This window comes from Papaver somniferum, chromosome 1, assembly GCF_003573695.1.
Source record: "Papaver somniferum cultivar HN1 chromosome 1, ASM357369v1, whole genome shotgun sequence".
NCBI lineage: Eukaryota > Viridiplantae > Streptophyta > Magnoliopsida > Ranunculales > Papaveraceae > Papaver > Papaver somniferum.
Window position 1 is genome coordinate 214,833,514 of NC_039358.1, and position 15,958 is coordinate 214,849,471.

General features: G+C 36.4%; 1 long non-coding RNA gene across 4 annotated transcripts; it reads right to left on the reverse strand.

Annotated features, from left to right (window-relative positions):
* Nucleotides 1-1,710: 1,710 nt before the first annotated feature.
* Nucleotides 1,711-4,759, reverse strand: LOC113315581. Of its 4 annotated transcripts, none has more exons than XR_003342948.1 (8): nucleotides 4,509-4,759; nucleotides 3,957-4,126; nucleotides 3,676-3,808; nucleotides 3,339-3,496; nucleotides 3,135-3,225; nucleotides 2,952-3,030; nucleotides 2,136-2,845; nucleotides 1,711-1,992 (listed from the first exon to the last, which is right to left on the reverse strand). It is a non-coding gene; the product is annotated as an uncharacterized LOC113315581 (long non-coding RNA). The 4 variants fall into 4 exon arrangements; XR_003342949.1 differs by having other exon boundaries at nucleotides 2,136-2,602; nucleotides 3,957-4,319; XR_003342947.1 differs by having other exon boundaries at nucleotides 3,957-4,319.
* Nucleotides 4,760-15,958: the final 11,199 nt, after the last annotated feature.

Sequence of the window (15,958 nt, forward strand, 5' to 3'; positions counted from 1 at the left end):
GTAATGTTCATTTACCAATTAGATTTTCCGAGAGATTTCGATCATTATTGGACAGAGCATTTCCAGGAATTATGGAAACCGAATTTATGCTTTTATGAATATCTTGAGAATATTTTTGGTTTTGGAAATTCCTTGGTGTCCAAACTTCCTTGTCTATAAATACACGAAGTTTTCCTTTCTAGCAAACTAATCCTTCGTAAAAACAGACTTCCTCTTTTGTCTTTTTACTGGTGTAGCCGCCTATCGGAGAGGAGAGTAATCTAATTAGGTGAAATCTCTTACGAACACTCGTTTTAAAGTCTTCTTTGGAATTGAGAAGCTCAAGCGCGACCCGTTGGTGGGAAACTAGATAATTGCGGTTTATCTTTGTTTTCGATTAATTTGATTGACTAACGGTGGTTGAAATCTGATTGCACCTAGTTTGTTTATTCTTGAGAATCTTCTTTCTGATATAAGATTCACTCAAACTAGTTCAGAGTTTCGACAGGGATATTTAGACTGTTGTTAGTTCTAAAGACGATCTTGTGATAATCAATTGTTAACGGACTCCGTTCTGTGCGTGATTGATCACAAGAGATTCAAGTGATTGTGTGCAGGTTTTTATTGAAGATTTAAGAAGATTTGAAGACAAAGAAGATATTGAAGATCTGACTTGGGTTTTATAATCTTTGGTGTGCACAATACTTGTTTCGGTAAAGAGGATCCAATTAATAATCGGTTTATCCTTGTGGTAGATTGGATTGATTAATTGAGTAGATCGGCATCAATATGTTTCCTTGTGATTAAAGGTATTGATTGACTTAATCTTAAACGATTACCTTAGGGTGATTGAACATAAGATAGATCTAGACCCGACGAAGGAGTTTATGTTGAGATAAACGGAAGAGCCTTTGTCCGACTCATATCACTTGGTTGAATAGAGTTGATACCAAACAAATTTCTTGTTTCTTTACTGTTTGGAATACGAACCAAAGGGATCGTTCCAAGTAAGTGACTTATTCATAGGTCGGAGGCGTGGGAATACAGACGGAACTAAGTGAATTATAGGGTTAGTTACATGGTCTCAACTATACGAAGTTAGGTGTAATTTTGTGTAGCGGCTTAATCCTGAGAGTATTCAATTCTTGACTAGGTCCCGGGATTTTTCTGCATTTGCGGTTTCCTCGTTAACAAAATCTTGTTGTGTCATTTACTTTTATTTTCCGCATTATAATTGTTTTATTATAATTAAAGTAAATCACAACAAATGTTAATTCCTATTTACTTGATAAGCAGTCCTATTGTGTTTGGTTAAGTCCGAACCTTTATATCAAGTAAACATACTTCGTTGTTGTATCACTACAAAAATATTGAGTTTTAGTCACGCCAGAAGACCGTGGCAGTTGATCAAAAATCCGTGGAAAAAGATATCTTGCCACGGCTAGCGTCCCGTAACAAATACTCCAATGGCTAATTATATTTGCCACGCGATTGCCACGGTTTTTGTGCCGTCTCTATTGGTAGAAGGCCATTTGCCACGGATACATCCGTGACTGATTAAGAATTAGGATGCACATGTTTGTGGTAGTTTGCTACGATGTATGCCAGAGTTTGGCTATTGGTTCAACTACTTGCTACCGTTATCTTGTTACAAAATGCCATTTCCCTTGTAATATTTTGATGTCAACAACTTCAGATTGACCTGGAAATGATATTTATTACACTGCAATCTTTCCAACAACATCATTTATTCATTCAAAAAAGAATTACAAAGTCCAAATTTATTACATTCAAGCAACACAGAAAATCTTAACACCACAGAAATTCAAGTTCAGTGCTGAGTTTCCAACAAATGATATAGTTGAAGGTTAAAAATAAAACTAAAACAGATGGATTAAGTAACATTTCTTCACTTGCAGATTGGTCTACCCGGGAGTTTGGATGTGTTTCCAGAAATATAATCTCTCTTAAGTATGAAGTTACTTGTCCTCCCAGCAAGAGGTGCATGATATCCTGATCCAGTGTTATAATATCACTAGAGAATGAACAGTTAGAAAACATGACACATTAGTTGTCCCATAGCTTCAGAAGAAGCTATGATTTTTAAAAAATGATATATGCAAAGTGACACACTAATACTAAAAAAAAAAATGTACTGTGTTCATCAAAATGAAGATGTTCATAAATGAAAGTCAAGGAGCAGAAAAAACTTTACTTTCCTGCAAACTGCAGAGGAACTGGATACACGTCGAAGATTAGTTGTAACAATGAAAATGAAGATTAGAGATGAGTAAGACCAGATTATTGTATGTGGGTCGAAACATAAAAATAATATACAGTCATACTGCCATAAACGAGTACATGTGCTCATGTATTTTAAAGTAAAAATAAGAGAAACTCATCTTTTTCTACCAAGCACTATACGTGAACCATATAACTTAGGATGTGTGTGTTGTATAAACATCCTACAAAACTACTACAAGATCGAATCCTCAACCACAACACTTGACAAGAACCCAGGGAAACCCACCTCTATCTCGTTGGTCGGAAAGAGCATCCAGGACATAGCCTTAGAATATATGTGGTAAATTATGTACATACCATAATCAATTATATCACCCACCTGAATAACAAAAAAAGAAACTAATATATGTTATGTGGAGAACGATGAAAACGTAATAAACCACTTGAAGCTCTGAAACAGTGTAGCACTATATTATGTTTGAAAAGGTTAGCTAATCCTTTATGTCCTTGTTTCCAGCAGTAATGTTTGAGATAGTCCAGCAAGCTTCTTTCTTTATACTCTTTTATTGGTTATGTCAACATGTTCATGAGGCAGGGAAGTGCTTGAAGTTCAATGATATCACTAGATGGAGGACAAAATAAACATAAGCCAACATAACAAAAAATTAAAAAAAAAAAAAGTTTAAATACAACATTTCGTCACATTTCATAAGGATGCAAGATGGTACCTGAGTCTGACGATCATCTCCAGTAATAATATTGCCAACAGTGAGGAGGGCGGGAATGAGTACAGTAGGATATGGGTGACTGCAAAAGAAACATAATACAATGAAGTGATACCTACAACGATAAATCAACAAGTCGGCGACAGGCACCAACTGCAATAAAAACTTGAATTTAGTCATTTGTACCGTCAGATAAGAAACAGCCCAGTAGGCATCTGTAAGTACTTCTTCATCAGTTGAGTTAATAAGACGCTTAAGAGCAGGGAATGCAGGATTCCTGGATTTGTCTCCACAAGGAATTGAAAAACAAAGAAAATTTAGTTTCTATTAGGGATGCCAAGCAGGACACCGTAAACCAACCTAACAGTAGTTGTAACTGGCGACTCATACCTGTTCAAAGGAAGGCTGTGGCTTGCCCCGACAAAATTATAGATAAAGTCCAGGTGGAATTTATCAGCATAGAAAGTTTGGCATGCTCATTTAATTGATTTAACAAGATCTCGGCATTTAGGTGAATGACCGACAACATTTTCAAGTGGCCACATAGCCTAGATTTTTTTTAAAAAAAAAGATACAAGAAATTGTTAGTCTTAAGCCCCATTTTATTACACATGGAAAGTAACTTCACCTCATCTCATCCTTTAAATTAGAAAAATCATGCCAAGTTATACAAATAAGAAATAATATTAAAGAAACTCCACTCCTTATGTCTTTATTCTCAAGTTACCTGTTCTCGAACATCATTACTGGGGGGAACTGAGAAGTGCCACAAAGATTCGGATAGCTCCCTGCCCAATGAACATTTTGGTATTCTCTGAGATTCCAGAAGCAATGTTCATAAGAGCCAAAGCCACCTTAAACTGTTCGAAATTCAAAATCATGATAAATTAGTGGATACAAAAGAAGGGGGAAACCAAAATGTTTCACTAAACCATTATTTACTTAATTAATTGTACTCCAATATAAAAAAAGGGGAAAACCCAACTCAATTTCAGAGCAAGTATTCACCTGAAGTTATGGAAATTGCTCCCCCTGAAGAAACTATACAAAGCGAGGAACTACACCTGACTGGATAACTTCATCAATCAAAAGTCGGGTTTCTCAGTGTAGTCATTGGGATTTTGTATCAGCCACCAATTCACCAATCTTACTCACTGAGTCATTGATTCAGCCAAAACCTGCAATGCAAGAAATTGGAAGCATCAGGACTATCATACAGAGTTATGTAATGTTTTCCAAAATAAAAAAGTTCATGCCTGTCTTCGCAAAATCGTCATCCCATCAAATTTTTATGCGCATTTGCAAGTTCAGATCCACCATAATTAATATGGGTTCATTAAAGGAGCAAAGAAATTCAGATCATCATAGAAGCTGGAAAAATCATCAATTCAAGTAATTACGAAATCCATATCAATAAATAAGGAAAAATCAAATTAAGACAGATTAAATTTCAAAAATTGAAATATAAAATCATAATAAACAAGAAATTAAACTGCCAGACATAAATTGAAAGAATTTAGATTTACAAGAGAAGGAAACAAATTTGGGGATATCCCTTACCCTATGAAATTTTAGCATCTAGGTTTGTAACAGGACTAATCATTATCCAGGTTTTGTTGAAGAAGAAGAAGAAGAAGAAGAAGAAGAAGAAGAAGAAGAAAAACGAATGATTGATAAAAGGTAGGAATGATTTTCTCGTCGGGTTGGAACAATCGAGTAGGAGATGAAGAATTGATGTTTAGATTTAGGCATTTTCTTCGCATGGGAAAGGAGAGAAAGATGCATTTTTTTTGTTTTTAGGTCGATAGTAACGGGACCTGAGAGGAGAGGAAGAAGGAGAAGTGGTAGGTTATCTTATTTAAGAACGTGGGTTGAATGCTATGTCGTGGCTAAGAGCCCACCAGTTCTCACGGCCTACTATGTCGTGACTAAAACGCAATGGATTACTCTGGAGCTGACATATAAGAGTAAACTGTCAGCCCGAAGCAAATACTCTACAAGCCGTGGCAAATGAGTGACCCCCTGCCACGTCCCAGGCTAAGCCGTGGCTATATGTCATCAATAGCCACGACTAGTATGAACCCGTGGTAAATAGCGCGTGGCTAAAAGTAGATATTTTCGTAGTGTATTGTATCGATCTCGTATCCATAGACGATCACACGAAGTGTGAACCGATTAGTTGTATTGTCTCGACTCAATCCATAGACAATCACTTTTGGAGAAAGGACTTATAGGTAGGAAATTTTTTAGCTTGAGGTATATTTGGGTACCCTCTCCTTTTCAGAGACAATACAACAACAAAGTATGTTTACATGATACAAAGGTTCGGACTTAACCAAACATAATAAGATTGCTTATCAAGTAAATAGGAATTAACGTTTGTGTAATTTACTTTTAATTATAATAAAAAAATTATAATGCGAAAAATAAAAGTAAATGACACAGCAAGATTTTGTTAACGAGGAAACCACAAATACAGAAAAACCCCGGGACCTTGTCCAAAATTGAATACTCTCAGGATTAAGCCGCTACACAAAATTACACCTAACTTCGTATAGTTGAGACCAAGTAACTAACCCTATAGTTCACTTAGTTCCGTACGTATTCCCACGCCTCCGACTTAAGAATAAGTCACGTACTTGGAACAATTTCTTTGGTTCGTATTCCAAATAGTAAAGGCACAAAAAATTTGTTTGGTATCAACTCTATTCAACCAAGTGATATGAGTCGGACAAAGGCTCTTCTGTTTATCTTAACATAAACTCATTCGTCAGGTCCTTAAATCTATGTTATATTCAATCACCCAAAGGTAATCATTTAAGATTAAGCCAACAACACCTTTAATCCGAAGAATCGTGTTGATGTCGATCTACTCAATTAATCAATCCAATCTACCACAAGGATAAACCGATTATTAATTGGATCCACTTTTACCGAAACAAGTATTGTGCACACCAAAAATTATAAAACCCAAGTCAGATCTTCAATATCTTCTTTGTCTTCAAATCTTCTTAAATCTTCAATAAAACCTGCACACAATCACTTGAATCTCTTATGATGAATCACGCACAGAACAAAGTCTGTTAACAATGGATTATTACAAGATCGTCTTTAGAACTAACAACGGTCTAAAGATCCCTGTCGAAACTCTGAACTAGTTTGAGTGAATCTTATATCAAAAGAGAAGATTCTCAAGAATAAACAAACTAGGTGCAATCAGATTTCAACCATCGTTAGTCAATCAAATCAATCGAAAACAAAAGATAAACCACAATTATCTAGTTTACCACCAACGGTACACGCTAGAGCTTCTCAATCCCAAAGAAGACTTTAAACTGAGCGGCCGTAAGAGATTTCACCTAATTGGGTTACTCTCCTCTCCGAATATGCGGCTACACCAGTAACAACAACAAAAGAGTAAATTTGTTGTTATGAAGGATTAGTTTGCTAGAAAGGAAAACTTTGTGTATTTATATACAAGGAAGTTTGGACACCAAGGAATTTACAAAACCGAAAGTATTCTCAAGATATTCATTAAAAGCACAAATCCGGTTTTCATAATTCCTGGAAATGCTCTGTCCAAAAATAACGATCGAAATCCCTCGGAAAATCTAATTAGTAAATGAACATTACTAATTCTGTAATTTCCCTACAAAATGAAATTAGTAACCTTCATTAAAATATTCTTAACTTACTTATGTTTCGATCCTGGGATTCTCTTCCCTTAGCTATTAAGGAATATCTTTGAACAATTAAGGAAATAAACATTCATAGCACGTGTTTAAAGTTTGTCGACATCTTAACTTTGTAAGTTCTCTTTCACAGTTACAACCTTGAAACCGATTTTCCACACTTCCAAAAAAGTTTAGAATTGGTTCATCTGACTTTCAAGAACTATGTGATTGATCAAACCAATATTCAATCACAATCATGGGTGTAACGGTTCTACCAAAACAAGTTTCGGTTCTACCGCCACGTGAGTACTGTGCATAGCCACACTAGCTTTACAAAAATTCGGTTGACTAGGTACTAGGATCGGTTCCCCACATATATATGGTATCTAACTTATATCTGTTGCACGTGTCCATAGGATAAGTTCCCCTTTGCCTAAAAAGGTGTTGCACATGTCCATAGGATAGGTTTCCCTTTTTGCCATAAACCTTGTTGCACCCCATACAAGGATTGGTTCCCCTTGTGATTAACTGCACCCTTTACTAGGATCGGTTCCCCTTTCCCAAAATTAGCCAGACATACAAACCCGATCATACCACAGGTGATTACTTAAGATCGGTTTTACTAAGAAAAGTTATACCAATTCATAAGTCAGGCCTTTGTGAGTAGTTCTACCAAGAACACAACAAGTTGTGAGCGGTTATACTCTATCACACATATTGGTTGTTCATAAGATATGCAATGAATAACAAAACCAATAACACCTGCAAATTTCCTTTTCAGTTCACAAACAAGTTTATGAACTTACTTCCTTAGAACACATGTAAACATTGTTCTCTATGATGAAATCCTCACCTCATACCCATACATAATCACAATAACATTCAAATGATTATGGCGATGTTTTATCTACAAGGTTTAATGGTTAAGCAATAAACCTCGTATTGTATTCCTTAATACTATGTCTATCTAGAGTTCAAATATGCTTCGCAGTTATGTTTTCAATATGCACGACTTGAAAGATACGTTAGGGAATGAAACAGTTCAAGTCAAATATCACTAACCTCAAGCGGAAGGATGATTGTTGTCGTTGTAGCTCCTTGCTTCTTCACATCTTCAAGTCTTTGCAATACTTGTAAAGTCTCATATCATAATACTTTCAAGCTAACCTATACGAAGTTGACTCTAGTACATAATCAAGCGACTCTTAACATGAGTTTTGATTCACTAAAATATGACAACCAAACTTGACATACCAATGCTTGGTGGGTTCAACCGAGCCATGCTCTAACAGAATAATTGATAAATCTAATTCTAATAGAATCTTAATTTTTAGTGAAATCAAGCTAGAAGAAGATGAATCCAAGTTTTTTGAAACCTTCTTTAAAACCTTGAAATTCCCCATGAGATATAAAAATTGAAAGATCAAAGAGAAGGAACAACTTACTTGAAATGCTTCTTTATGGAGATCACCCTTTGCCTCCCTTGGACCTCCAAGGATGATTTTAATGGAGTTGAAGCATGAACCCTAGAACCTTAGTTCACGTACGCAGACAAGGAAAGGAAGAAGAAGTACGCGTACCACAACTCTTATATATCAATTGATGGGCTTGGACCCGTTCATGAACCGCGACCCACAAAAGGAAAGTGATATTTTTACATCGTTCAACCCTCAAGGTTCACACAGTGAAAACAAAAAAAAATGCAGTAAAAGGATAGTAGTAGAACTACATCATTTTATTCAACCTCGGGTAGACAGAAAAATTCTGTCGAACGAGTTTTTCTTCAAGGAAAAATAAATTTCAAAAATAAAACTAACCCATAATACAAAGACACGAAACAAATCAGACCGTTACTTTCCCACTTAAAGTTACATACAAATGGGGTGATGCCAATCTTGTTACCAAGAGGCAAGATGAGCAGAGGAACCCTCATGCACCTTCTTCGGTCGATATTTGTGAAATGTACCAGAAGTATAATCATAGTAATGATGATACTCAGGGTTATTTGAAATTGTTGACTCCTTTTTCTTATGATTAAAGGAAGGATTTTTCCAATGGATGGAACTTGTAACACCACTTGTGAAAATCTTTTTATCGATTTTGACCGAGACGTTGCCAAAAATCGAATGTGTTTCACGAGTGACAGAATCAGAGTTTTTACCAGCACATGTCATTTCCTTAATCAATACAAGTCGTTCTAGAGATTTAAAAACATTTTTAAAAGTCATAAATATATCTTTGTCAATTTATCCATCTTGATCGTATTTCTCAAAAAGATTAATAAGAAGTCTAGCGAGGTTCCATATCCTTGAGCTTTTATTCGCACGTTTCCTGTAACGAACCTTTTTAAAGGAATCTTTAAAATTTCCTTTAGATTGTTTTCCATTATCTAGGATTTGTAACGTCTTAGATGATGAGAGATTATCTTGAGACACCAGCAGTCTAGAGAAGGATAAGCTCTGAACAGTCTTTGAAGATTTCTGGTATCCGTCACAGATACCCAGAACAAATTTCCCAAAGTGATTTCCCATAGGGACAGTCGTTAGGAACAATCAAACACAAACTTATTAGGTTTATCGTGTTTGCATGCTCTAATACCGATTGAAAAGGTGGGGGTCTGACAGCCACACCCAATATTTTGTTTAGGCAATCTGTATGGACTAACTCCAATATACTTCCAAGAGAATCAACTAGACATGCAGACTCAATCAAGGAAAATACATCCAAGAGTTATATCTCTGTTTCTCAATGTAATCAGCAAATCAGACAGATGAAAATCCGCGAGCCTGATTATTATGAGAAACAACTTGCACGGTACCAAAGACCAACGTTCAAGTGCCAATCAATTTATATCAACAACCAAAGGTTGGATTATCTAATTGATTGAACTACGTACAACCTGTGATATTTCAATTATATAGAAAATATAATGCGGAAAAGAAATAACACAAACACCAGAAATTTTGTTAACGAGGAAACCACAAATGCAGAAAAACCCCGGGACCTAGTCCAGATTTGAACACCATATTGTATTAAGCCGCTACAGACTCTAGCCTACTACTAATCAACTACTAACTGGAATGTAGTTGAGACCTAACCAATCACACACTGATTAAGGTACAGTCGTGTTCCTTACGCCTCTGAATCCCAACAGGATTCTACGCACTTGATTCCCTAATTAGCTGAACACCCACAACTAAGAGTTGATACGACCCAAAGTCGAAGACTTGATAAACAAATCTGTCTCATACAGATAATATGCCTTTTTAGGATCCCGATTCATGGATCTCTCGGTTCGAGAAAGAAGATGATCAAACCATTTCTTCTGACTCTTTTTCAAATTCGATAAATGTTGGTTGATCGTATATATAATTATAGTTCTATGATTCGGCGTATCATTTCCTATTTGATCCCTTTGAATTCCATAAAAGAATCGAATCGATACATTTCTTATGTACCCAAAGGTGTTATATTGGATTTTAATCAGAATTCGGATCAATCTATATTGATTGAATGCCTCCACTATGTTGTTGCTAGCAAATTAAATACCATTCTTTTTGGTTTTGGATCTTCCAAGTCATTCCCGCAGTAGATCCGGACTGAACTTTTTCTGATCCTTCGATAAAAAAGTTCATTATCTTCATCAAAAATAAGAGGTAGAACAAAGAAAGATTTCTTTTTCAATTCATCCAATAATTTTTTTATCCAACCCGTAGGAACCAATAAAAAAGGAAAATCCCTTATGATACACCAAATATGGCTCGGTTATTAATAGAGTGAATAGATCTGCCATTTCTTGAAATCTCTCTTCTGATTCAAAATCGCGGTGTAACGTGTACCCCCTGTTTCGGTCATGGAATAGATGAAATAAATAAAAAATGGATTTTGGTTCAAAAATGGAATTTTATTGGAACTGTCCATATCCGGTTCATCCTTCATAATCATATCACATCCCGGATTTGATAAAATAGGATGAATTGAGACGGTATTTTGTAAATACGTAATTATCTTGAATATATCAACCATTTCCTCAGCTGCATACATCACTGCACTTCCACTTGACACCTATCGTAATGATAAACGACTCGTCTCGCCGTGACCTTCTCTTGGATTCTCAAAACTTATGTCGCTCCATCCCCGCAGGGGCAGAGAACCCGTCGCTGTCTCCCACAGAAATACCTACGAGTTCTTTTTATGAATAGATAAATTTGTCTCCCACAGAAATCCCTACGAGTTTTTTTTCGGTCTTTTGATAAATCAAGGTGAACATGAACCAATTGATACACCAGACTTATATTCCTGAAAAACATCCTAGTAATATCAATCACCTCATAATGATCTTGACCGTATGGAAGCAGAAGAAGATATTATGGAATCACAAATGATGAGACGAAGATGTTTGTGACTACTTTTTATCTTACCTATCGGAGATTGAATCTCGAGCAAATCTTAGAGAAGATAGTACACAATACGATAGAAAAAAGTAAGATCAGAACACGCAACTACAGAGAAAATAGTTGGGTCTGGCTTCAGAATCCCAATGAAATCTTTAAGTCGTTAACTTATAATGGTTTTAGAAAAACCTAGGTTAAAGGAGAATCGACTCTAGTCGCAACTAGTATCGCACATGAGATGTGGGGATTAGGTTTCCCAGTTGCTAGAATTCTCCCTTATATAGTCTTCAAATCAGGGTTTGTAATCAATGTTACCTTGGTAACAAAGCATTCAATATTCACCGTTAGATGAAAACCTGATTAGATTCAAGCTAATATCTTTCAACCGTTATATAGAACTTAGCTTGTTATACACAAATGAAACATGACTTCATTTAGATATGGGTAACCGTACCTAAACGTGTACGCTTAGTTGGATCAACAATAGTTAAACGAAGTTATCCATATGAACACTTTCATATCAACCTTGTTCATCTTAATCACAACTAGTTCAAATGATTCAAATGAAACTAGTATAGAGTTGTTCAATTGTTTATATTCTCATAGAATCATACAAGAAACAATTGAAGCAAAATCGATTTTGATTCACTCGAATCAATTCATGAACATTATAGTCACGGTTTGCAAAAGATTGCATTCCTTATTATATAAATGTATTTGTTCATGAACAAACCGATTTTAGAACTTAACCCACTCAAGTATGCGAACGGGTACGCATATCTAAGTAGCTGGACTTGGTCTGGGTTCGCCAGTATGCGAACAAGTACGCATACTGTCGTTCACGATCAAACTCAGTTGAAATCCCGAAGTTGAACTGTTGCGCCGGTATGCATACAGGTATGCATACTAAGTTCCCGGACTCCAACTATTAAACCAGTACGCATACGGGTATGCATACTATGGTTCCCGGACATGGAATTACTTGCAACATTTAGCATACAAGTAAGCATACTGTGCTATATCCAATCAATGGTTAATTGTTCTAAACTCCATTTTAATCATTGAAACATTCTTGGAAGATAGGAATAGCTGTCTCACACAAACTATTAGCTTCAAAACAACTTTCAAGTGATCAATAGATCAATACGAAAAAGTCTGAGTCTACATAAAATGATTGTCTCACACAAATCATGTAAGATGTTACCAGGCGATTTCACATTATCATCTTTTGACTTTCGTCAAGAATATAGATGAAATTAGTTAAGGCGAAATCTTACCAACTTCGAGAAATATGTAAGCGAGTTAAACTCAGCTCCAAATATCAAATGTGTATAAAGTAAAGTCTATATAACTATACGACTTTTGTCTCAATATAAGATAGAATAGAAATAGACTTTTGAGTGATAGATGAGTTCAAGTCTCCACATACCTTTTTTTGATGAAGTTCCACAAGCTCCCCTTAGTAGTTCTTCGTCTTCAATCAATGAACACCATGAAGTCTAAAGCTCAACTATACATTCTATCCTAATCCGAGACATAGCTATAAGTAGACTAGAAATCAAGACTTATAGTTTGGAAAACTAAACTTGACAAACAAGCTTGAGATAACAACGCTTGCGAGTTCAACCGAGCAGTGCTCTAACAGGTAGATCTTCATTTTTAGAAATATAACTCATCGGGGAGAGAATTGAAGTAGCTGAGAATAGGAATTTATTTATTTGTTCTATCAACATTGTTGGGTTTGGATCTTTTTTTTCTTCTTCCGAAAATGACTGAACACCTGTCTTTCCAAATAAACCATAGAGCAATAGCAATTTTTTCTGCTACTTGAGCATAATTCGGATCCATTATCCAGTTGCTGACCCAATCACCTATTGAGTCTATGGAAGAAGGATTGCTAATATGGCTTAGAGATAAACCAAGCCAGACTGCTCTTGCAAATGGGCAGAATCTGAATAGATGTTGTTCATTTTATTGCACATGTGAGTTACACTTCTGGCAGTTTGCAGAGATGTCGGTCATATGTGATGCTAGTCTACTTGACGTTGGTAAAGCTTTTTGAACTAATTTCCAAATGAATAACTTAATTTATTTTTTAAAAAAATTTTCTTAATTTCTTCCAAGGAAAATTATCCACGATGTCATCTTCTTGTCCCTAATGGATAAGAAAATTGTAAATATTTTTTTTACCAAAAAGCTCCTGAAGAATGGTGCCTCCACTTTATCCTATCTGATGAGTGCTAAAAAGTGCATATTCTATATATTTTTCTTGGCATTTAACTCATCTTTTGTGCATTAATTCTACATTTCATCCCATATTCTGTATTTTAATTGTTTTCAAGAATAAATATTTTTATTAATTAATTTTGCATTTTTAGGTACCAAATAAAGTTTGGATGAATTGTGGAGCGGAAAAGAGCAGAAAAGTGGTGGAAGCCAAGAGGAATCACACAAGGAAGCCGCGAAGAATGTTATGCGCAAGACCAGAAGGCTAGAACTGGGCTTGAAGAGGAAGAATTGTTCTTAAAGAAGATATGGGCTTGGCATACCCAAGGCCCAAAACCCTCACCCAAATCCATTTCCTATATCCATACCCGTTTCCCTTTCTAGCCGTCAGATTGGATCATCTCAGCATCCTATGGTCGCAGCATCGCCAGTACATCAAAGTTTGAAGATCCTGTCTAACACTACAACACCTAACTCCATCTTGAGCCGTCAGTTTCGTTGTATCAAGCATCCGACGGTCGATACCAGCCTCTTCACTTGTAGCCGTTAGATCGATCTATCATTTCCACATCCCACGGCTCAGCTTTGTGAATCTTCGAGACTTGATGAATCCGCTCAACACCCAAACACCTAATACCTATACCCATCAACCAAACACTACCCTAACCCCTAATCCCATCGACCTTCTCTTTCTTCTTCCCCCTTCTTCTCTTCTGCAACTCCATGTCTAGCGCCACCAACTCCACTGCCCCGTCGCTGCCACCACCACCAACCCTTCACGATCTCTCAAATCACTAACCCATCACTACCCCCATCATTATTACCACTTTCACCAACTCTATGTCCTTCTAATTTCTCAATTTCACGCCTCACCCATATCAGGAACCCTAGAGGTGAAATTGATAAATTAGGTCGGAATAGAGTTGCAATTAGGGCATGTGAAGAGCAGGAGAAGACGAATAAGAAGCATGGGTCGACGAATTTGATTGCTATCAGTGTTTAGGTAAAGTTTAATTTCAACTTTTTTGAAATTCTGTGAAATTAGGTATTTGGGGGAAACTCATGTAAACTATAAATAGGGGATGTGTGGGAGGATTAGAACTCATGCCTGGGTTAGCCAGAGCTCAACCTTAGAGGCCTGGACTAGCCAGTGCTCTCTATTGTTAGTTTCAATTACAATTTCAGTTTTTAGCATAATTTCATGTTCAGTAGAACTCAATTACATTTGTTCACAATGTTTGTTATGTTCTAATCCATTCTGCTAGGGTTAGATGGAGCCCTTAATATTTTGCTAAATTGATTCATGTTTTTAGTGGTGTTATTGCTGTACTTAATTGCTTAAGGGTAGATTTCATCTTAGTTCCACAACATATTACTTTCACCATGTATGTCATGCATCCTTGGTAGTTTGATCAATTCTATGTTGTTGTGCTGTAAATCATGCTTAAAATGAATAGATTTATCTTTTGATTAGTTGTGCTTTAATCAGACAATTAATACTTGTGATAAATACTTTTTACCAGAGACAATGGCATCACTGTAACTGAATTACTTAGCTAAGATTAGGTGGTGGACTCCAAAATCCTAGCAATCTCCATATCCACACTGAGCTTTAGCTTTTGTCTTGACACTTTAGATTCGAATTCAATTAAGAAACATAGAAAATCAACACAGCTCCCTCCTTGTCCCTGTGGACTTCCCCTGCTTATTCACTCACTACAACTGACCCTGTATACTTGCAGGTCTAAGTTGTAGGTTCTTTCAAAACCCTACCAAGTTTTTGGCGCCGCTGCCGGGGACTCGGTTAGCGGCGTTGTTGTTGTTTTTGTTCTACATTTGTTTGCTGTTCTCTGCATTTGTTTGCTGTTGCAGGTCTTGTTGCTGGCTAGCCTTTGCTAGCTAGCTAGCTAACTGTTGCCTGTTGCTGCTAGACCTTTCTTAACCTTGCTGTTGGTCCTTGGTCCTCCCTGTGAAGCATCATCTTGCATATCTTCTTGCACTGCATCCATTTGCATAAGCATCATTTTGTAACTGCATCTTAGTCTCACTTGCTTCTGTGCATTTAGTGTAAGCATTTAGCTGGTCTTGCATACTAAGTTCTTGCATACTTTTTTTGCATTACCAAGTCATCTTAGCTTGTTCATCTTCATTACTTTTCTGAGCTAGTCCTTAGCTAGTTCCTACTGTTTTGCATATTGTTCTCACCCGCTGCTGCTGAGCGCTGTGTAGCCCTGCTGCTACTTGTTGTTGTTGTACTGCTGCCTGCTAGGCTGCCCTGGTGCAGTTGGAGTGAACCTGGTACAGCTAGCCATTCTTGCTGGTGCTGCCTTCTCCAAGCTGCCTGGTGCTGTTGGGTTGACCCAACTGGGCTTCTGTTGTAAAGCCAAAGCCCAACTGGGCCTCTCCAACAAAAGTTTAGGAAGATCCAAAGCCCAACTGGGCTTGTGCAACTTAAGAAAAGGGATAAAAGCCCAACTGGGCTTCCCTCCAAAAAGGTAAGCCTAAACCCAAACCCAAATTTTTTGGGCTTGTAATTTTTTTGGTTTGTATTGTTATTCTCTTTTGGGCTTGTAATTGTAATTATCTTTTTGGGCATGTAATAATTATTTTAATTTTATTTTTTTTATTTTTTTTTTATTTGGGATTGTAATAATTTTATTTTTATTTTCTTTTTTTTGTGGGTTTGTAATAATTAGTTTTATTTTTATTTCTTTCT